Below are 23,818 nucleotides of genomic sequence, written 5' to 3' on the forward strand. Positions count from 1 at the left end.
CTGAATTCAGTTACTTTCTTCTTCCCTTTCTTCAGTCATGAGAGTAGTCAATTGCTTACATTCGATCCTCATTTTTATTCCAAAATCTGCTTTAACATGGCTTACATAATTCAGAAACTCAGATTTTCCCCATAAAAAACTGGCTTGTAATACTTAATCACTGATACGATAGTAAGCAATTTTTCATGATATTATCAAATTTGGACAGTGGAAAACAAGAAAAAGGCAGAGAGAGAAGGACCATCTGTACATTATGTTATCATATACTATGTGGTGCCCAGTGATGCAAATTGGGACACTGCAAAATATATGCAATTAATGAAATACATTAGTTTAACCTGATAAATTTAAGTGGACAACTTTTGATCAAAAATCCACTGTCTATAGCAGTCAAAAGCAACAATAACACGTTTCACAGTGAAAGCAGAAAGCCAACATTTGCATAGTGGTTAGGATACTGATTGAGAAGTCAAATTTGCATTAAAATCACAGTTTTACACTCATTAGCTGTGTGACTATGAGCCAATTACTTAACCATTCTGCTACTAATTTTCCCTATCAATGAAATGAGAATGATAGTATCTAACTCACGATGTTGGTATAAGCATTAAATGGAATAATATTTGTAAAGTGCATGCCTGCCAATTTATTCCCACAAGCCTTAACTGCTTATATTGCATTGTGTACCATGCTCTGTATTTCCATGTTTGCTCATGCTAGGAACAAGCCTGCCTTGTCTTTTTTACCTGGTACACGCCCATTTGGTGTTTTCCTCTCAGTTCAGCATTCACAGCGTCTAAGTAATGTCTTTTACTGACTCCCCTCTCTCCCCAGTGTTGGCGGCCCCTCGCAGTGCAGGAGAGCACTCTGGACACTTTTTATCCTTGTTCTTATGCGACTGCCTTATCACTATTAGCTTTTGCCTCCATCGTCCCCACTTGAGGTCCTAGTTAGTTTTTGATCCAGCACATAATAGGTTCTCATTATTCTTTTCCCCTTGTTTTTGGCTTGTTGCTTAGTTTTTTTTCTTAATAGGTTTTTCAAAACTTGAAAAATTATTGAATGAATGCACGCATGCATATCTTGAATGTATTTTAAAAATCCTGCTGGTTGTTTGAAATGTCAGACAATCCCAAACAATTATTTTCAGAAAGAAATTGTTACAGAAATAGGTTCTTTAAAATTAAAAATTATATTATACATATACAACAGCTGTGATTCATAAATTTAAAAAAAGAAACACTTATAGAGTGCAAGGCTCTTACAATTTATATATGAAAGACAATTTTTCTCCTTAAAGAGCCTGTAGTTAATAACAACTGCAGTACCCCAAGACAGAGGCTGTGGCAGAGGTGACCCAGGGGTGTCAGGGGAGCAATGACAATGTGCACCTGACCCAAGCTGAGAGGGCAGAACTTTTCTAGAGGAAACGACATCCAAGCTAAGTTCTGAAGGGTAAGGTGAAGGTTGGTCGGCAAGTAGTGAAGATGGAGGTGTGAGGATCAGGAATGGGGAAGAAAATTCTCTGAGTGGAAGAAATACCAGAGAGAGAAGGTGACTCTTTGAAAGAGGTGCTGGGGAGCCAGCAGACTGCTGACCCTCTGCTCTGTGTATCATAAGATACAGGAGGATGAAGAGCTTCTTCCGTGAAGGGGAAGCACGTTTTGTTGTGAAGTGATGAAGTCGGGATGTATGTTAGGAAGAATGTCAATCAAGAGAAGAAGAGTCTAACATGAATAGGATGCCAGCAAAGGATGAAGGAAGTAAGACTTGCTTTTTGCCAAGGACCGTGCAGGTGCTGGAGCCACAAAGACAACTAGGAGGTGGTTCTTTCCAGAAGCAGCTTACGGCCTGTGAGGAAGACTGATTCATGTTCAGTGGGACTGAGGTGAGAATAAAACAATAAAACATTATTGTTTTATACTGTAATATTATTTAAATGATGTACAGCAGATTCCTCTAAAGAGATAAACTTCATTGCTTAAAGAGATAACTTTTAAAGCAATATCTTTAGCTTGGAGTTCGGAAATTAAGCCCTGATGTTGTGATTGGAGAGAAGAACAAAACCAAAGAGATGGCCAAACCACTATGCACAAGAAACGCAGAAGAACTTCAAAGCAGAGGGACAAGAAAGGATAGAGGAGAGGGATGACGGAAGAGCATGAAGAGAAGGAAAACCAGAGACAGAGAGGGAGCAGAGCCTGATGATGTGATGGCCAGAGGACTTATACAACGAGGAAGAGTGAATATTCAATTTTAAGCCATTTGTGTTGCTGCAATCCAAATCCTCCTCCATGACCCCTAAAATTTTAATAATGTCTCCTACCCACTTACATGCCCTGGAGAGAAATCTGGAGGAAAGTCAGGGAAATAGAGTTGAGTTTCATGGTTGGACTGGCATATCACTCAAAGAATAGAGACCAATGAGAGGTGATATTTGAGGGAGATTCAGAAATCAGTGGGAGTAGGAATTTATTGCCAGAAGCGACATAGAGTAGAGAACATAATCTCCAGAAATTTTGTAGCAATATCCAGAAGGATGCGGCTGGGTGATCTCAGCTGACATCTGGGCCATGTGGGTAATCATAAGGAAGAAAGGGAAGAGGAAGAGACACATAAACAGTTTGATGTAACCCTGATCTAATGAGCAATTAATTCCAACTAAGACATTAAAGACTTTCTAGCGAACAAGGAATTTAAACTGTGACGGAAATTATAAAAGGGAGTAATAGTGTGTGGTGCTGGAAAGGGGGAAAAAGAGTAAGGAATGGATGAATAAAGGGACGAAACATTAAGAAACTACAGAACGAACTCATTTTTTAAAATACCTCTTTATTGGGAACGAACTCATTCTTACACAACTGAAACATAGTAAGTGCCTGAGGAATAGTAGCAGGTAAAGCTGGGCCATCTATGAAGGGCGCTGAATTCCAAGCAAAGCAGTTTGGATTTTTATTCTTCAGGAAACACCAGATATTTGAAAATATCTAATCAGGTCTTTGTGGTAGCAGACAAAAGAATGAATTGGGGGAGAATGCTTGTGGTAGAAAGAAGAGAATGATCCAGAATGTTGGAGATGGGATTCCAGTTGTAGCAGAAAAGTGAAATAGATGACATAACTTTTTTCTTTTAAGATTCTACAGTACTCTGGAAAATAGAGAAACAATATTGACTACACATCCCAACCCCAACAGCACACATTAATCTTCACTGCCTCACAACCCACCGATTGCTTTACCCCTGCTCTGACAGTGACTCCTGCCCGAAACCAGCTAGCTTTCATTCTTTCTGACAAAGAACCCCTCTTGGATAAACTTCTGTCTCTACCTCTTTGCTACTCAACTTTCTGCAAATGACCCCTCCTCTCTCACCATCCCCTCCACCATCAGAGTCTCAAACATTTTCAAAATCACATGGGAACTGTGTTAATGGGTAGCTGCACAGGCTGTGAGCTACAGAAGAGTTACATCTTAGTGAAAATGAACATAAAACAATGTTGGTAGGGAACCTGAGAGGGATGAAATAGGATTTGTTTTTCTTTCCTGGCATTCTGGAGGACTCCTGCTTGTGTTTTGTAGTAACGATGAAGTGGGGGGAGAAGACGTGAAGGAAATCAACTTCCTCAACAATAGCTCTAGGGAGAGGTGACTGTAAGTTCTGCAAAGGAAGAAACTGCACCATCACTGTTACCTTCACCAAAATCAGCGTATTTATTGAGCATCGCTATACACCAAGCCCTTTGCAAAGCGCATGAGTATATTATCTCCTCTTCATTGCAACCCTGTGAGGCGGGTATTGTTCTTGTTCCCATTTACAGATGAGAACACAGGTTCAGAAAGGCTAAATAACTTGCTTCCGTTCTCACTTATTAATATATGGAAGAGCCAGGATTCAAATCCCAGTCTGCCAGATACTAGACTTTGCGCTGTGCTGTCACTCATATTTCTGTGTAGTCCTTACAAAGCTTATTAAATGAGCATTTAATATATTTTTGATTGACATAAAGAAAAATACTACACACATATTCCATTCCTTGAAATCTATGCTTCCTGTTTTTCTTATTCCACAAACTGTGAAGGGAAAAATTCCTCACACAGTAGACATCATTAAAGGAAAATGCTGAACACATACCATGCAAAATATCTGTATTAGTTTAGTCCTGTTTATTACTGGCCTCAAGTTTAATGAGCTCAAGTTAATACAGGTGAAAGGCCAGAGTGTTACATGCAGCAGTTAATGAAATACCATAGAGCTGCTGAGAAAATGATTAGCAGGCAAATGTGATTTTAATATACTTCATTCTCAAGATGCAGTGCCCTGTGGGAAGCATCTTTCTGGGGGAGATAATGTTGTATATTGTAAGTAGCACTTGCTTCTGAGTTAGGAGATGAGGCTCCGATCTTAGCCTTGCTATCAGCTTTTCTTATGACCAGTGACAGTGCAGTGACTGCCTCTTAGTCTCAGTTTTCTCATCTGTAAAATGAGGAGGTTGGACCAGATAATTTATAAGGTTTTTTCCAGTGTTACGTTTTGTTTTGTTTTCAAATTCAGTTAGAAATCCTCAGGGTTTATGCCCAGGTAGCATCACACAGTCTGTGGATGAAATGTTGGATTGAGTCATAAGTTATATAACTCTTTTCCTCCTATTTAAATATAGAACATTCTGAACCTATTCAAGCCGTAAAATATGATATTATAAATAATGTTTATCAAACTCCTAAGGGTGGAGTTCATAAACTGTTTTAGCCTTCATCGGTACAACCACAGACAGCACTGCTATTTTATCTCACTATTAAATAATGAAATCTGTATCGATAATTAACAGAAATAAAAATAATTTTAAAAAGAAAGCTATAACAGTCTGTATAAATTAGGAAATTCCTACAGATCACAAGTAATACTACACTGTAATTACCTTTACAAAGTTTGATGTCTAGTTACAAACTCAGCTGACACACTCTATACAAAATCAACCACACACGTACTTGAAGTACATATAAGTGATACCAGGCATGAAATTGCCAAGTAAGTAAGAATAAAACACAAATACACTTTGATTGCTTTTGTGTATATTTGAAGTTTTAGGTTGTTAAAGGAAAATAGAGCCTTCTACTAGAGCAGTGTAATATACACAATGGTCACTCATCTTGGGATGGAGAGACTAAGACGCTTAGTCTCTAAGACAAGTCATCTGCCCTCTGTGAGCCTCATTTGTCATCTGTATAAAACAGAAATAACAATGATCACTTTTTCTCCTTACTCTTCACAATTTTTTGAAAAAGGAAGGCACTAATAGATTACTAAAGTGTAGCTCTTACCACTTTAAAAACTATAAAGCAGCAGAGAACCCAAGTGTTATTTTAATATATAGAACATAAATGTGATTTATGCTCAATATAATAAACAATATAAAGATGAAGTGAGTATGCTGCATTATAAAAATGTCACAAAATACCAGCTACACATGAAGAAAGAAGTCCTGAGCTACAGTTCTCCCAATGCTTTAGGAGGACTTGGATGAAATAATTTGCTTTTGAAATCCACCTTCACAATGCCACTGCTTTCATAGCTAAATTATTGCATAGAATGTCAAGGGCAAAAACCGTGAAAGAAAATGGAATAAAAATTACTTCATACAATGGGATGGAAGCAAAGGAAAACAGAAAAATGGAGTGATGAAGAAAATGGGACTGCTACAAATATGAAAAAAGCATTCAGGATTCAGGCTATATTTGGAGCCAGAGTAGAAGATTAATCAATCTTTTCCATATTTATTCAATATGATACCTAATATTTTCCTACATGGAAACACCTGGATGACTGCTTTAAGCCTTTTTACCTCAAAGTGTGGCACAAGATATGGACTGTTACATTTTGGTCCAATCAAAAACCCTATTTGGAGTTACATTTCAGGACATATTGGAAAAAATGATCATCACTTTGAAAGTCAACTTTTAGGGTTTCTATGCTAAGCAGGAGATTTATATTGGAGAGAAAATGAAAGTAAGTGCAAGTTTTTAGTTGAAAGGAAAAGAATTTTCTAACATAATTAATTACCATGCTGGTAGGAAGTATTTAACATGGGAAAAGAATCTTTTATATGCATGGCAAAGTGCTCCACAAACAATGGCTTCTGCATACAGATTAGAAAACACTAGCTAACATCCATCTGTAACATCAGATTTGTATCCAAACTTAGGTCACTACTGAAGGCAATCCTTGCCGCACAGATTTGGATTTTCCTCTCTGTCTCTTCCACATCACTTTCTAAACTATAATACCATTATTTATGCATTTTCTGTTTTTCTGAATAGATCATAAACATTTTGAGAAAAGGATACTTCTCAAACACGTTTTATCATTCCCCTTACTTCTTTACGTACAGTTGGCCTTAATTAAATATTTGATGAATGATGAAGGATTAAAATCAACAGAAAGCTGTACTGACAAGAAATTTCAGCTAACCATATGTGGTCACAGCTTAATGATGACAATAAATGATCTAATCTGAACACTTTTCATATAAAATATTCAGAAAGATTCTCTGTATGCACAATGCTTAGCAAGAGTGGGACTGATTTAATGCTTAATGACCAGACAAATAATATTTGGCTTGGCCCATAATATTGCATAAATCAATCCCTGATAATAACGGGGAATTGTAAAAACATTCTATAGCCAAATAGCATTTGTAGTAATAAGGTACTATAAGGTATAGTTCCAACAATCAATTTAGATTCAATGGCTTAGAACTCAATACAAATAATTTCTTTGTATTTTCCAGGTTCTTTGTTTAAAATTTTCTATCAAGAAAATAGTATTGACAAACTATTTCATTTTCCTGTTCATTACAAAAAATCAAACTACAAAACATTTTATAGGCCATAGTTATAAAAAACATTATTTTATTAAAAATTTGCTTTGAACAGTTGTGAATCTAGGCAATTATCACATGAGGTCAAATATCCTGCTTCAGGGAAAGAATCACCCACTTGATTTTGTGGCCTTGATGAAGGCCCTATGGCAATGCAATACGTGTTACTGTTCTTTTGCCCTCCCCCACCCCCCCACCCATTGGCTGCCATAGTCTTTTGTAAAGATGAACCTAATGCTTTGCGTTGGCTAATACCACAAAATGAGGACAGCAGTCAAAGAAACCAGGCACTTATACATAATTTTCTGAGCTTCATCAGACATCAGCCAATTGTTGAATATCACATGTCCTAAGAAGCATTAGCACCGAACTCTTGAACTCTTACGTAGCTCTAAATTTCTAAAACCATAAAACCATAGCTCGCGGTTTTAGAAATTGTTTTTGTGTATTATCTCACTTAATTTCAACACTAACATAATTATTATAATATTGATGAATCGAGGCCCATAGATCTGGCAAACATCTAATGCCCAAGGCACATAACATTAGGCAGCAGAGCAAACTCAAACCTGGGTCTCCCAACTCCAAGCTTAGCCCTTTCTCCGCTACTTTGACTGGCCATGTCCTTCCCAAGTTTTTGGCTGCTATTTCTGTAAGGTTTGGCATTTTAGGAGAAGATACCAAGGGAAAGAGCTAATAAAATGTGTTCTTGTGAAAAGCTCATTCTATGGGCTAAGCATTGAAGACATAACAGAGGGCAAAACAGATATGATCCCTAGCCTCAGGAAGTCTGTAGTAGTTTGTCATGTAATAGGATGAAACATAAATAATCCTATAAATATACACAATATTTATTACAATATTCAATGATATATATTTACCTGATTATTTATTTAAGGTTTAATCCTGTCTAGACCTAATCCTAACCTAATTCTCACCTCTAACCCTTTGTTGTACTCACCAGACAAAATCTTAGCCTGTATTTAACCCAATTATCCAGCTACTCTATATCTACACTTGACAACTGAATATGGCTAGAGAATTTGACTGCTCGCTGTCCCCAAAATGGGCACTCAGTACTGTCCAATAAGCCTTGGTATGTTATCCCTGTCACTCTTGAGTTTTCTCACTACAAAATAACATTTTTATACCTTCTTCTTTCTCCTGAAAACTAAACTGCCACTCCTCGTTGTTAGTTGATGATCTTGGTTAAAGTTCATTACATGATTGGTTAAACTTTTTGAAGTAATTGTTCTATGCTGAATTTTATGAAGCTACCTCATTTGTACTATCATCCTTCATCTTTTCTTCTGTTATGATAGGAAGTGTCCTAGTTCTTTCAAAGGATCCACTGAGGGCTCTATCTCACATACACCTGAACATCTGAAGGAATTTGCTTCTGTAATTTTTATCTCTCCCCATCCCGTGATTCACTCTCATTTTTAAAAAATTATTTACATGAACACACAAATACAGGGCTTCCTAGGTGGCGCAGTGGTTAACCATCCGCCTGCCAATGCAGGGGACCTGGGTTCGATACCTGCTTCAGGAAGATCCCATATGCCACAGAGCAACGAAGCCCATGCGCCACAACTACTAAGCCTGTGCTCTAGAGCCCATGAGCCACAACTATTGAGCCTGTGTGCTGCAACTACTGAAGTCCACCCGCCTAGAGCCCGTGCTCTGCAACGAGAAGCCACTGCAATGGGGAGTCCTTGCATCACAATGAAGAGTAGCCCCTGCTTGCCACAACTAGAGAAAGCCAGTGTGCATCATCGAAGACCCAACGCAGGCAATAAATAAATAAACAAATTTATAAAAACACACACACAGATATGCTTTAATCTCTCATCCTAAAAACAAATACATAAAACAAATAAAATAACTCCTTTGACTCTACAGCCACTTCCAGGTATCATTTATTTATTGCCCTTCAAACTTCTCTTAAGAATGGTTAATAGTGTCTGTGCTCACATGGTCACCTCCCATTTACTCCTCAATATACTTTTTTTCAGGAATTTGTTCTCCATTCCAAACCATGGATGTGCTTTGGTAATGAGGTCAACAACCACCTTTATTTTGCAAATTACATGACCACATTTTTGTGCTCATTTTACTTTCTCTCTCAGCAATATTTAACCTAGGTAATCCCTCCCTCCTCCTTAAAATACATTCCTTCTTTTCATCCTACATGACTTCTGTATCTCTTTCGCTGGTTAAATCTTTCCTTGTGAAACATAAGTTAGAATATCCAAGGCTCAGTCCTAGACATTCCTTTTCCCCTCCTCTGTCAAAATACTCTTCCCAAGTGTTTAATCTTGTCTTATGGCCTTAAATATCATTTAAGCTATGCCTTTCAGATTTATAGCTCCAGTTCTGTTCTTTATACTGAACTCCAGACTCTTACATCCAGCACCTTAATTAACATATTTAATTAATTGTTGAGAAGCAATCTCAAAATTAACATGTCTTAAGTAGATTTCTTGTTATTTCACTCCAAATAGGTTCCTTTTCTAATCTTCCCCATCTCAGATAATGGAGTGACTCCTCACCCATTTGCTCAAGTAAAAAACCTAGGGTTATTCTAGATTCCTTTCTTTCCCTTACCATCCTGGCTCGATCAATCCTTCAGCAAAACACTAGGCTCCACCCCGAACACACATCCCAAATCTCCGCACTTTTCACCACCTTCATTGATACTGCACTAAGTCTTTACTGTTCCTCACAGGGAACACTGCAGTAGCCTCCTAATACACTATGTATTCTCCACATAGTAACCAGAGCAATTGTCTCAAACAGAAATGAGAACAGGTCACTCCTCTGCTTAAAATTCTCCAGCGATTTCCTAGTGTACTTAAAATAAAATCTAAAAGCTTCACAATGGCTGCAGATTTGTCTGATCCCTATCTCTTCAGTTTTATTTTTTACTGTCCTTCTCTTAATTGACTATACTGCAGCCATACTGGTCTTCTTGATTTTCTCAGGTCTTATAAATTCCTATAGCCTTAGGGCCTTACACTTAAAGTAGGCCCTTCAAATCACACTCTGCATATCTCCTTTTTAATAATAATCCTATAATTAATTAATTGTTTGTTTCTTCATCCTCTCTAGAAGGTATGAACTACCAGAATAGGTTGTTCGTTAGTTTTGTTTCCCCAGAACCTTGAACCCTGGCTGACTCATTGTACATTCTTAGTGAATGAAGGTAGTTGGTAGCAGTATATTTAGGACAAACAGTGTAGTCCTTAAACTGAGCTTGGCTTCCAATCTTGGTCCCATTATTTACTAAGTTTTTGGCCTACTCAAATTTTGCTTACCCTTTATAATATCTCAGTTGCCTCATTCATAACATGTGAGTAATATTTCATAGGGTTATAGTAAGGATTATGTAATTTATACACAGTATATAAAATGAAGCTAGAGCTTCATACATAGTAGGCACTTAATAAATGTTAGTCCTTATCTTAACATCATCATGATTATAGAAATCCTAACAGTGCGTTATAGTTTTTTCCATTATTATCTTACATCTATTCCAGCATACTTTGCTATGTGCTTAATATTACCCTACAATTAACGTTCCCCTGCCTCTAGTAAACTATTTTTCCATCTTTTACAAGGAAAGTCAATGGATTAAGCATGTTTTACATGATGGAAAATTCTTTATTTTACATCTAGACTACACACCCTCTCTAAAGAAAGAATTGCTCACATAGTTATATAATTTTATGCTCTGCATGTTTACATAAAATTAAGGAAATGAAGATTTGATATTTGAGAAGTAAATGTAAATACTAGTGCTTAAAGAATGAAGGCAAGCCCCTTCTGTAGCCTAAAGTAAATGTTGTCATCTGTGGGGGTTGGGGAAAGACCCTAAGATCTCAGCCCATTACCATGCTACTCCATGAACATCTGGCAGTCTGTCACTTCACAGGCAACAACATCTTCTCTAAACAGAAGAGACTTGAATTCATCAGGGATTCCCATAGTATAGTATATGCTTAACTTAAGTACCTGCTTTCCGTGATTTCCATAGATTATCATATTCATGACACTGTGGAGTGAAAGCATTCTTCTCACTCTCTAACCAGAACATGAAAAAGAAATTAAGACACTGGCAGGCACTTTGTCTCCAGTTTGTTGGACAAGTAAGAAAAGGACTTTCTACCCATTTATGTAAATGAAATTCTGTCAGCTTGGAGCATTTTAACAAAGATGACAGCCATCTGTCTATTAATAAATACCTGACAAGATAACAATTACATTTGGAGTTGACTGTTTTTTCTTTCAATAAATGTAGGTCAGTGGGTATTTTTAAAGATTTTGTTTAAAATAAATTTGCAAACCCCAATAACTTCTCCCCTCATGTCCATTAAACCAGAAAGAAATTTCAACACATACATTCTTGCTTTCTTAGTAGTGGTTTTAGAATATAATGGTCAAAGCTTTCTTTAACATATATAGAATGATACAATTAAATATGCATGTGCTTACTGTGTGTATATACACACATGCACACACACATAAACATATGTAAGATACCCATACTCTAACCCAATATTTTGAATTTCATAGAAAGATGTAAAACATATTAGGCTCTGTTGTCCAGGAGCGGTTACTCAGTTTAGGGATTTTCTGGGTTCTTGTGCTGCTTCTTCTATTAGACTTTGGATTTTTATTTCATTAGGATAAGAATATGTAACAAGTTAATTAATCTGGTTACCCATCAAGCTTTGGGAATATATTTATGAATAATATTTAAGGAATAAATTGAGTTTTGGCAGATTATCTATAGAATTCATTAATCCATCCTGGCCCAATGGACTATTAGCTAGATTTCAGAAAGTGACTTTTTTAACCAGAATGAGGATGAAATTTTGAATTTCCTTTTATGGAAGATCATTCCAAGAGAATGTGTTTTTCTCTGTCTAGTGGAGTTTGGGAGAGGGTCTATGTTGATGTATTAGAATAACAGTTACAAGTACTGGATAATTTTAAATTTATTTGTTACAAATTAAAAGCACAACACTGTATTTAATCACATTTAAGATGTTATCATATACAATTATTATGCATTCAATAAGAGGAAAATATTATCAAAATAAATTGTTTAAAATATTAATAAAACCTTTTCACTTTCAGAGTCTGCTAATTTAAAGATGCCATCAATTAATTGCAAGACTTTCTGATTCAGAGGTATTATAATGTGAAAAAAAATGCATGCCTTATAATTGGGAATGCATTATGTTCCCCAAATACTTACTGACACAGTTCTAAGTTTCTTTCTCATCACTGTTAGCAGCTATAACAATGGTATTTCATTATTCCTGGAGCAATGCTATGTGAAAATTCTATCATCATTCCTAAAATTCCACTTATAAATAAAAGTCCAAATTTTAGAAGTATAAAACAACAACAAAAACCTTATGGTCAGAAAAAGGCAGGAAATTAACATTGTCTTATTTCCAGCTTTATCCTAAAAAACAATGTGAGTATCTGAAAGAAAGGGAAGGCAGAGAGGAGAACTCACTAGATGCCTCTAATTTGGGTGGCATCCAGATCTGAATGGTTCTGAGATAGCTAGGTATCTGTTGCTTCTTGAATTCTATTTTCCCCCTATATCTACTCTAGAGCTAGGTAATGACATTAAAAAAAAAAAGATTAATGTAAGTTCAAGGAGAAATCATCATAAGCAATAGTGTTTCTTCAAAGAAAATCATGATATCTGACATTTTTTAAAAGGAAAATTCACCTCTTGTATTTCTTACTAAGGTCTTTGCATGAGTTAAATACCTGAACAGTTGATGGTAGTTATTTCCAGGAGAAATTTCTGTTGATAAGAGTGCAGGGAATAATTCTAGCACTGCCCCTTGGAGACAATTTTTCTAGGACAGAAAGAGCCACGGCAAGAAAGATTTACATGACAATGTCAAAAGATACAGCATCATTCTGCCATTTAATGGCTGGTGTGGGTTCTGTCAGCCAATAGTCGTGGGAAAGTATGTTTTCCCTGAATAAGACTGAATCAAAAACATAATGTCATGTTTTATTAGAATCAATAAAATCATAAGCAAATACCATACACTCCTGTTAGTCATTCAGTGATGGAACTGTGTATGTGATAGCACTAATGGATTCCTCAAATGCAAATTACTGCTAAATTCCTAAGTAAACCGTCCCTCACTTCAGAGCCATTGTATTCCATCTCTTATGTCAGATGAACCATGAGACTTAGCTTTCTGATCGCATAGGCTTTACTACTCTTCTTCATTCATCTCTCATACTCAGTAATCCTTTTACCTCCCCTTTCCAAGTTTATCATTTAAAAGCAATCTATTCACTACTGAAAAAAGGACCCTAGTGTAAATAGGATGTCTTCGAGTTATGACCAAAGAAGCCATTACTGGTTATACAATGGCCCATATTCTATTACTCATATGACAATCTGGGGAGCCTCACTGCTTGCTCGTCTTCAGCAATGTTTTGCGTCAACACACAGAATCAAGGCTTGGTGCTGACTTTGGGGTCTCCTCCTGCTCCTACCTCTTTCATATGGTCTTACATTTCACATTTGAGAGAAAAGTCCCAGAGGGCCAGGATTGGCTGCAGTAAGTTCTTTGGCTTGTCATCAAAATGCATTTTGATGTTTTCTAAAGTTCCAAAATAGTGGATTGGCTAAATTGGCATTCATTCCTCAAAATCCTAGATGGCCGTTAAAAAAAAAAAATCACGTACAGGAGGATTATAAGAAGTATGGAAGAGGCTTACATAATATATTTTTAAGAGAAATAAAAAGCAGAATTAGAGCAATATATGCAGGATGATACTAATTTAGTTTGAGAAATTGTTTATATGTGTATGCACACATCTGCACACACAGTTGGGATCTCAGAGTAATAAGATTAACAATGATCTTTTTTATACCCAATGCATTTTGCTAATTTTTTACAGTGAGCACATATTACTTTTATAATCAGAGAAATGTTATTAAAGCAAATATTGTCTTAAAAGGTATACTAATGGGAAATATTATAAAAACCTTTGTGGGAATAAAATTACAATTATCATTATGGCAAAAATTGTTATTCTTTTTTAAAACTATGAGCTTCAAATATTAATTTAGAACAATAGCTGCCAAGCAAATGTAAGTTGTGGGAGAAAGCATATGCAATGACTAGACAGAAATATGATAAGCAAAACTCAGGACAAATTCTAAGACATGGTTAAATACATATTAAATCAGAAATGTTCATCCACTCTAGCAAAGCACTGTATACATTTGGGGTTATAGATGTTTATTCCTGAATATGTAACTAAATTTCTGTTCTATGTGGGGTGCTGGCAAGTTAATGTGCCTCCAAAAATCAAACTGTAATGTAAACTTTTTAAGAATTAAAACTCTAACACTAGCTTTTATTAAAGTTATTTTTCATTTATATTTCTGAAGAAAGACACACATTTAGATAGATGTGCATATAAAACATTTACACATACTCAGAATAAAACTTTGTCCTTTCAAAGCTGAGTTACCTAAACGACTGTGGTTTCCTGAAAATACGTCCCCAAGCCTGAAAATACTGCATCTCCAGAAGGCTCTTTGGTGGTAAGTATCATCTGCACTGAACAGAGTTGAGAAGAGCTATCAAGCTAAGTGTTACCCTCACACTCAGTTTCGATGGGTCCGTTTGTGGATTGAAAAAGAACACTTTTGACTGGCTAGTGATGTCTTTTGTAGGCCAGTCTTTTTATGCAGAAGTCAGTGAGTATGAGAGAAGTTTCACTAGAATAATAAAACCAATTTTAAAAATATGAAACAAAGAGTATACATAGATTAGAGGCCATAGCAGCAAATACATGGATGCTGGAAAAATAAGGTAGCAGTAGAGAGCATCTTAAACAACAGTTGGTGAGACACAGCGAAGGCTGGGACTTTACAAGCATTGAAGACCCATTAAGGTAATAGCTACTTCAAAAACATTTAAAAATGGGTATTTTTATTTCAGTAAGGCCTGCTATACACACATATATAACATGTATGTAAATATATAATATATACTATATAAATACATATATTTTATATGTATACACATGCATAAATACACATGGAGAGAAGCCAACTGTAATTTAAACTCCATCCTCCTCTGGAAGCAAAGGGCAAATGCATAAAAGGGAAACTGGGCACGTGCACATGATCTAAAAATAGGTAAATGAAGGAAAATATTAATGAGTCAATTGATTTTCCCATTGTATATGATACTGAAGTTCAGAAAAAGTAACTGTGGAAACTCTGCAAATGCTGAGACACCTGACGTGATCTGAAAGCTGGATAACCTTCTGTCTGAATAATTCAATTAAGTTACACCAGTGTTTACTGAGAACCTACGATTTTTTAGGCATTGCCCTCTCTTGCTGATTCGCTATCAGCAAGGAGATTCAGGCTGACTGCACCATGGACACCTTCTGAAGGCGGCTCTGCTGTATGGGACTGAGACACCAGCTGAGGAGGCCTAGAGACACACAGCTGGTGTGAAACGACAACCCTGGATCTGCTACGGACCCAGGGGATCTCTTCTCACAGAATTCATTTCTGTACACAGTCTCTTTTTTGCAACATTTTGCGGTAAAAATGAATGACCAATTTTGATTATTGTCTTCTAACATCTAACCCAGCAGATGCTTGAACAAGCAACTAAAGTCCCCATGGGAGAAAAAGCATAATAACAGGTTGAATGTGCTAACACTACAGGTTTCCCAAATAAAACTTTACTGATTGAATGACATCATTATCAAGAGTGGCCCATTTATCTGATCTTCCAAGTATATGTGAATGAATGGATGAACCAATACTTTTTTCTTGAACAGTCTTCACTAAAAGATCACTTCAAAATCATAGGCTAAAGCTTTCTTATTGCCATATAATTGCAGAGGACACTCAAAGGAAGCTAGGTCAAGCACTGTTACCGTCTTTCTCATATACTGATTCAATCTATATGCTGGGGTTTATCCTCATTCTAGAACGTTAATATGGAGATTAGAAGAAAAAGCTAATCAATTGTATAGATACATTGCTTGGAACTTTTAGTATCATTATAATGTCAAAGATGCAGTTTTAAATATTATTTGGTTTAGAATATTACCTGGTTTTAGTAGTTAAGTTGATCAAGGTTCATAAATTTATTGGGGGGTTTTCTATTATCTTTCTATAAGCAAAGATTGTTTAAATAACATAGAAACTCTGACAAAACTATTAGCTATTCAGCTGCAAAACTACTCATGCCTGATATCTTTTTAATGGTAAAATTTAAAGTTTGCTTTCCAGTTCTATAGGTGATAACTCATTACATATTTTCAAAAGTTTGGTTGTTTATATTTGAGGAGAAATTAGCTACTCTCTCTAGATTTTACCGCCAAAGAATTATACATAACATACTATTATTCTCTAATTCTCCTGTATCAGAGGTTACTTGTGTTTTCATTCTTACCGAATATATTTTTACTTCCTCCTTTTTTGAGTTTTAATAATAATTTTATCAATTTATTGCCTTTTTTTAAATGTTATTTTTTTGGTGTGTGTATTTATTTATTTATTTTTGGTTATTTCCCAAACAGACCTTGCTGACACCCAGGAGAAGTAGCTATTCCTGGTAGATCCAGTGTATCTCCCCCTGGTCCAGGTTGACCTCTTCTCTGAGCATCCTGAGCTCTCTTTATAATCTTCAGGTTTTATTGTGAAAACACCTTCTTTCTTTTCCCTTCTATTTTGACCCTGTCTTTAACCTTCTGCCCAGATGCTTTCTTTTTAAAATCAGATTTCTCTTTCTTTCCAACATTTCTTTTTCAGGCCAGAAATTTTGGCTTTCCAGCATACAGAGCATTTAAATATACATGTGTTGAAAGCAATAGATGATTATAAAATAGATTCCATGTTTCTTGGCTTCTGCAAAGAAGTAGGTATGGGAAGGACATCAAAAATTAGGTCCAGCAATAACGAGTGATGTTATTAAGTTTTCGGTTTAAGTACTAGGAAATAGCAGCATCTGCTGAAAAGAGTACTGAGTTGGAATAAGTTCAAAAGATTAAGGTTTTAGGTCTTTGTTTAAATTATTTTTTTCTGCCAGATTCAAAAATTAAGGCTTCTCTAAAGGATCTTTTACCAAATTTCCCTCTTTTTACTCAAAAGATTAGAGAAGTACACAGAACAAAAGTGGGGGGAAAAGACCCCATTAATTGTAAGCTTTACAGTCCCTTGAATCGGCTTCAAAACTTTGTAAAAGCGTATTTGTTTATTGTTAATAATTTACCTTTGATGGTTTAGACCAGGTCATCTGAGGACTCAAGTTTAGTGGGAAAATTACGGTGCCAGTTAGAAATGGAAAAGGAGTTTCTAAATTTAGCTTCGTGGCTTTGGAGATCTCTGACTCTGGGAGGGGCCTGCTACCCGCACACTGACCTGGGCAAGGAGCACAGCTGCCCCCATGGACGCCTCTTGTGTGTGTGAGACAAACTCTCTGCAATCATTTCCAACAAAACGTAATGAGACAAAAAATAGTGTAATATTATTCAGTAGTAAAGGCAAAACTCCTCCTGTTTTTCACAGGCTTTGGAGACAAAACGTGGTTGTCTGCCGGTCCTGGCAATTTTTAATAAAATGCCTTCAGTATAAAGCACACTAGGTGTGTTATTTATTGTGATTTCTAGTGACGTATTAGAGGCCAAGCAGAACAGTATTTGAAAAGGAAGCTCAGTGCCATGCATTCTATAACTCTGGCTCCAAACAGTAAGAAGTCAATTTGATGCCATGGACAGCACATCTCTTCCCTTCAGTGTGTCCCCAGAAGTCAGGTAGGAGTTCTGTGTAACAGCCCTGTTCGAGAAGACCGTTGAAGGCTGTGACATGGAAATTAGCACACCAAGTGTCCCGCTTTGCAGCCCAGTCCCTTAATTTCCATGATTTGACAGGAAGATCATATCAAAGGCTGCAGAAAGGTGTGAAGGAATAGGTGAGCAGTTAGGATCGCGTGTCACACGCTGACAGCAGGGGGAGTGTCGGGCTACCCGGTGAGTGAAGCCAGGAACATGGGCCCTATCATAGAAAATATGCTTTTTGTTAAAACTCTCAGCATCGAGAGGGAGGGGCAACCTTTCTGGCATGACTGCTCTACTGCTGTGAGGATCCAGTAAAAGGTCTTCTCAGGGTTTGTTTAAAAAGGTCAGCTCAGGAACTACTGACCCCCATGACTTCATCCTGACAGTTTCAGCCCTCTCACAAAATCACTCTTGTCACTTCTAGCCTCCTGTGCTTTTCTGAAAACAAAACCCTTTACCACCTGCCGTCCATTATTCCATCAGCAGGCAACACGCGCTCTCTTCAGCTGATATTTCAATTTATTTGTGGTTAGATGTGCAATAATCCTCTGACTGAAGCGGAGGGAACAGTTTAAAGATTTAAAACACAACAAAGCCAGTGCTTCAAACATCTCTTCATGCAAAGCTTACCAGACACAAAAATGTGGCTAATTCTCATCCACACAAAAGCAAAACTAAGACACGCAGATGGTCAGTGCCTGCCCTCTGCAGAGGGAGCAGCAGCGTTGGCTCCAAGTTACAAATAATTATCCAGGTCCTTTGTAAATCAAGTTGTACCACTTCTCCTGTGAGCATCCACAAAGACGGCTGCATATATTTGCTATTAGCTCCGTCTTTGTCTGGGGATTTTGTTAATGCCCTTTCTTCATATAAGTTTGTGTCGCCTTGTTCTCACATTTGACACCAACTGAAATAGCCTCGCAGAACCTTTGTTTCTATTTTCTTCAAAATGTGTATTCCTCAATGAGGTTTCATCCTAATCTCTTCTTTTCAAAAGGATATGAATTGAACATGCAGAGAATCAGCCTAACAGGACCGATTATCAATTTCCATTTCCTTTCAGCGCCTCTGCCACCCGTGGGCCCCCTAGACAGCGTTCCTTGAAGACAAAGAGTGTCTGAAATGGACAACTTTATTTTCTAGACTGGTCTCCCTTAGTGGACGACAGAGACTCATCGCCCATAATAAATCCTTCCTCTGACCCTTTTATATAATGCACAGCTGAGCTAAAAAGGAAATCAATGTGGCAATTTTAATTTAGCACTTTCATTCTGTTAATTTATCTAAAAAATCCTATGCCATGACTTCCCCTTGTCAAAACAGCCAATTCCTGTCAATGTGAAAATGTGAAAATGCTTTGAGTTTCTTCCCTTTTTTAAAATAGGATGGCTGAAAAACCATGGGTCACACACTAAGCCCTCTGTGATTTTCTTGTGAGTGCAAAGCTCCTTTTGAAATCAATGTGAGTGCAGCAAGTTGGAGAAATGTGGAGGGTCCCTAGGGAGAAAAGAAATCTGGGCCTACATTGTTTGTTAGCTTCACTAAAGATGCTGGTGAAACACTATAAAAAATGGGATGCCAAGTGTCTGAAGTCTGTATGTGGCTGTGAAGCCTGGTCATTTTAGTAAACTGGGGCTGTTTAATCATGATTAATCCTTGGGGAGAGTTCTAAGTAATGAACAATACTGTGTTTTCTGTAAGGGCACCATAAAATGACTCTTTGGTTTCACTCTTTCTCTCTTTATTTCTCTGAGCTTGAGGATGACTGGCAGGTGGGGCCTTACTCTGCTCTGGGCATGACCCTGTCATTGGGGAAGGAAGCCACCTCAATGCCACACAGCAACCAGTGCTACAGCAGGATGAACAGGAGTGGGGGGGAGGGGTGCAGATCCCACAAGGGAGGTGGAGTCTGCTGCCTTGGCAACACGAATTTCATGTCAAAGGAATTGCTTCTTCAAGTCTTTGTTCAAACCTGACCTTTTTAGCCATCCTACTTAAACTGAAAAATTTTCCTGCCATTTGCCATTCCCCAGCCTTACTTATACCACTTACACGCCATTGTTTTTCTCCTTAGCACTTACTGACTTTCCACCTCTTTTATAATTTATTTATTTTTATTGCGTATCTCCATTCCAGGTAAAATGTTAAGTGCCTTGACCAGTGGTTCACTAAATTATCCTCAGAACATGGCATAGTGTTTGGCACACTGTAGGTGCTCAATAATTATGTTTCCCAATGATATTTTACAAGGACACATCTGCCAAGTTGTCCTTTTTGTGTGGGAACAGCAGCACTGCCCCTGTACTGTCACCCCAGACCAAGGCCCAGGGTAGAGGGGTTCCGGGAGGCTGCCTCACATCATGGCCGTGTTTGGGAAGAAAATCACCTATTGATCTGAGAAGCCTCAGGACTTCCACAAGAACTGAGACTGGTAGCGGAGAGGAAGCCCAACTCCAAACCAGATCAAGGAACTAGCCCAAGTGTGGGCTTATAAACACTCAGATCCTAGGACTTGGGAATTCTAGAGACAAACCTAACTGGTTTCAGTTTGACACAAGGCTTCAGCTATTGGGCCAGCATGCTTTCAGCACAGTCTTTCAGTGAGGGCCATTATGGTACGGGTACCATGCCAGGCACTGCAGAGGAGATGGCATCGGGCCTATGTCTACAAGTAGATGATGATCTACAGAAGTTAGCTTATGTTTCAAGTCCAGAGCAAGACATGGAGTTTCCTATCTGAATCTTCAAGAATGCCAATGCTTTCAGTAGCAGAGATGAGATGAATGGAATTAAAAGCAATAGGGATGGTATTAAGAGAAGCAGAATGCATTTGAGGAATAGCAATTAGACTCACGTAATCCAGTTACCTTGCAGACATGTTTACTAGAGGGAAGTTGAAAAGGGAGATAAATCTAGAAAGATAGATGGCTAATTATATTGGAGATCGGTTTTATACGTTGTACTGTTTTATTGGGGAATGACCAATAGCTTTTAAGGAGAGGACGGACTCCTTCAGAAGTCTGTGCTTTAGGCAGGATGTTTTATTTGTTTTTGTGGGTGTAATGGGGTGGTGGTAAACATAATTAGTTAAGCAAATAAATATTTATGAGTGCTGAACTATAAAACTTAAGAACTATGAAATCCATCTAACTTCTTTAAGTAATAAAAGAATATTCTAGAATAGAGTCATGTATTTGCTTTTCAAAGACCTCCCAGACGGAGACTTTGCAGCTTTGTTCATCAATCTTCCTACTACTCTGAACAGTTAAGAAATTCTTATTTCCAAGCCAAACCTCTTAGCCTTCATTATAGCCAATTTTATCTGATTTCATCCTATATGTATACAGAGAATTACCGTATGCCACACAAAACGTCAGCCTGCTACATGCCTGAAGAGAGTAAGCAAGTAAAATTTGTTCAAATAGTTTACTGTTCTCTAAAAACCTTGTTGCTTGGATCTTTCCTAATGTCACTTATTTTATCCCTTTAGTTAAAAAAACAAAACTCTTAGGTCTCTTTGCTATCTTTATATTTCCTTCTGAAGATTGACATTAAAACTGTACCTTGAAGAGTATGCCTATTGAAGACTAGTGGATGATCATTTTGTGACTGCTCAATGTCATTGATTGACTATGTAGTCCTCAATTGTTTTGCTCTGATTAGTGTAATCAAGTATAAGATCTCCTATACCCTCAGATTTTTCTTTTTTTATACTTGGACCTAGTTAGATCAGACCATTCTCCCTTATCTTCAGAGTAAAGGTTAACTACCATGTGACCAGGGAAACATGGTTTTGATATATTAATTTAAGTTTTAAAGGTAAAACTTTCAGTTTAAAATTGATAAAATATAGACTGAAAATTTTAATGCCAACAGTAACATTCTGAAAAGTCTGGGTATTTTTACATATCAGAAACATATTTGCCTTGCATACCAGCCAGCACTAAGATATAGACACAAACAGTTTACCACAGTTCATGTAGATAAAATTTATTTTTCTAATAAATTCTGCCTCTAATAATAAGGTTGGAGTTTGACCAGTTCATTGAGACTTGGTCCTTTATTACCTTCTGAAATTGGTACTATCAAATGAATTTAAGAAAACCAGTAAAAATTCTACTGAATAGGGTTTGAAATATAGCACCTTCAATAGCCCAGAGGACTCTGCTACTTTCTAAATCTGATAAACAAAGTAAATATATGAAGAAAAATATATATGCTCCTTGACATCACATTTATATACTAGCTTATTTATGAAATTTTTCTTTATTGGTCCTTTGAATGTAAGAAAATAAGAAACCTAGATGCTTTAAAAATGGATGAGAGCCTTTACTAACCAAGAAAATAAACATGAATGTGTATCAATATTTATTTTTGTATTTTTATTCTATCATTGTTCCCCAATTTTTTCTATTTTATTTACTACCTAATCTTTAACAAATTTTTAAAAAGCTACATTACAACCTCCTAAGCATCCTGTTTCCTATTTAGCCACTGCTGGGCTTAGGTGGCGACCTTGATTGAGTTGTCAGAATGATGCAGGTGCTGAGCCCTCCGCATACAGAAGTCAATATGCCGTAATGAATCTGGGTCCCTGCCAAATATGGTCTGCCACGGTGACGTTCCATCCCTGCATTTTAAATCGTGCTGGAGTTTCTTGCATTTCACTTTTACTTGGATTTTGTTTCATGAAACAACTTTGGGAGAAGTATTTTACTTCTCTGAAGTATTTTAATCTCTGTGTGAAAGTCACTGATCGATCAGTGGATTTATGGTTTAAAATGACACAATGCCTGATGTGTAGGAATGGGAAAAAATTTTCATAATGAAGCAAGTGGTTCCCCCTACCCTGCTCTAAATAGCACTTATTTCTGGTATTTTAATACGTCATTAGTTTGACCAGACAGATTTTAATCCCTAATAAAATAATTCTCGTAAATCTTAACTTATTTATTTCTCTTAATACTTTGCTATGAGAAAAGGCAAACAGTCATGTTACCTGGGTCACAATGCTTTAATATTATAACTTTTAGTAACTTTTCTCAGTAATTTAAAAAACACAGAGAGGCACAGTTTTCCAACAGAGAGCCAGGGGAAACCAAAGAACTAGTTTATTTCCAGCACAGACTCAATAGGTCAACGTCCACATTAGAATTTGTGTTTTGCATTTTATATTATTTCCTTCAACTTGTTTCAGTGTCTCCCAAGGATGAGGAAATATATTTTCCACGGTCCATCTGGAATTTATTCCTCCATATTTGGGGAGATACTAGCGGTAAAATATTTGATTTCCATGGATAGAAGCCCACTGAGAAAACTTAGAGGCTACTAAAGTTTGCCTACATCTTTGGACATCCTGTATGACCCATCTCCTGCTTTCCTCCTGTTCCAAATATCTATGCATCCACACAGAAAATAGAATGGTGTGCATGATCTTCTCTTAGTGATTTGCTGGGCAATCTTTGTCTCATGAATTTAGGAGAGGCACTCTTCTTCTATCTAGTTTCACCCTAAATAACATCTGCAGGAAATGAATTAGTAAGGTAAAACCACAACTTTTATCATGTTATTTTAGCCTTAATTTTGAAATCTTTAAAAAGGATCCTTTTAGAACAAACTAGTGAGAAAGAAATAAACCAATTGTTTTTGGAAGTAATAAATGATTTTAGGACCTGATAGTAGCAGCTTCTCAAATCAGCTCTTAGATTAAAATTTTCAGAAAAGAGGAAATATTTTAAAATAATCACATTTTCCTATCTAAGGTGAGGATGGTTTGTTGGTGAATGGAAACTGAATTTGTATGACTATGTCTCCTATTTTATGTGGATGAATCTGTTTTTCAAAAGACTGTCTCAACCACATGAGTTCATTTTTCTTTAACAAACAAACCAAAAATTTATTGCATCTTAGACATTCTAATTCTTGGACGAAGCATCTCATTTTAGCACTGAAAATTAAGTATATTTCGGTTTAACAGCAGATCATCTACATAGGTGTAAAAAAGAAATTCCGGTTTTATAACTTCCTGGTACATATATTTATTAGAACTATGCTGAATAGTTGCATAGGCCTGAGGTT

General features: G+C 36.8%; 1 protein-coding gene across 1 annotated transcript in view; it reads right to left on the reverse strand.

Annotated features, from left to right (window-relative positions):
* DPYD (dihydropyrimidine dehydrogenase) overlaps window positions 1–23,818 on the reverse strand; it is an 807,016-nt gene that overhangs the window by 28,557 nt on the left and 754,641 nt on the right. The gene's annotated exons all lie outside the window — the stretch shown is intronic.

The sequence above is a fragment of the Hippopotamus amphibius genome, chromosome 1 (assembly GCF_030028045.1).
Source record: "Hippopotamus amphibius kiboko isolate mHipAmp2 chromosome 1, mHipAmp2.hap2, whole genome shotgun sequence".
NCBI classification, from domain to species: domain Eukaryota; kingdom Metazoa; phylum Chordata; class Mammalia; order Artiodactyla; family Hippopotamidae; genus Hippopotamus; species Hippopotamus amphibius.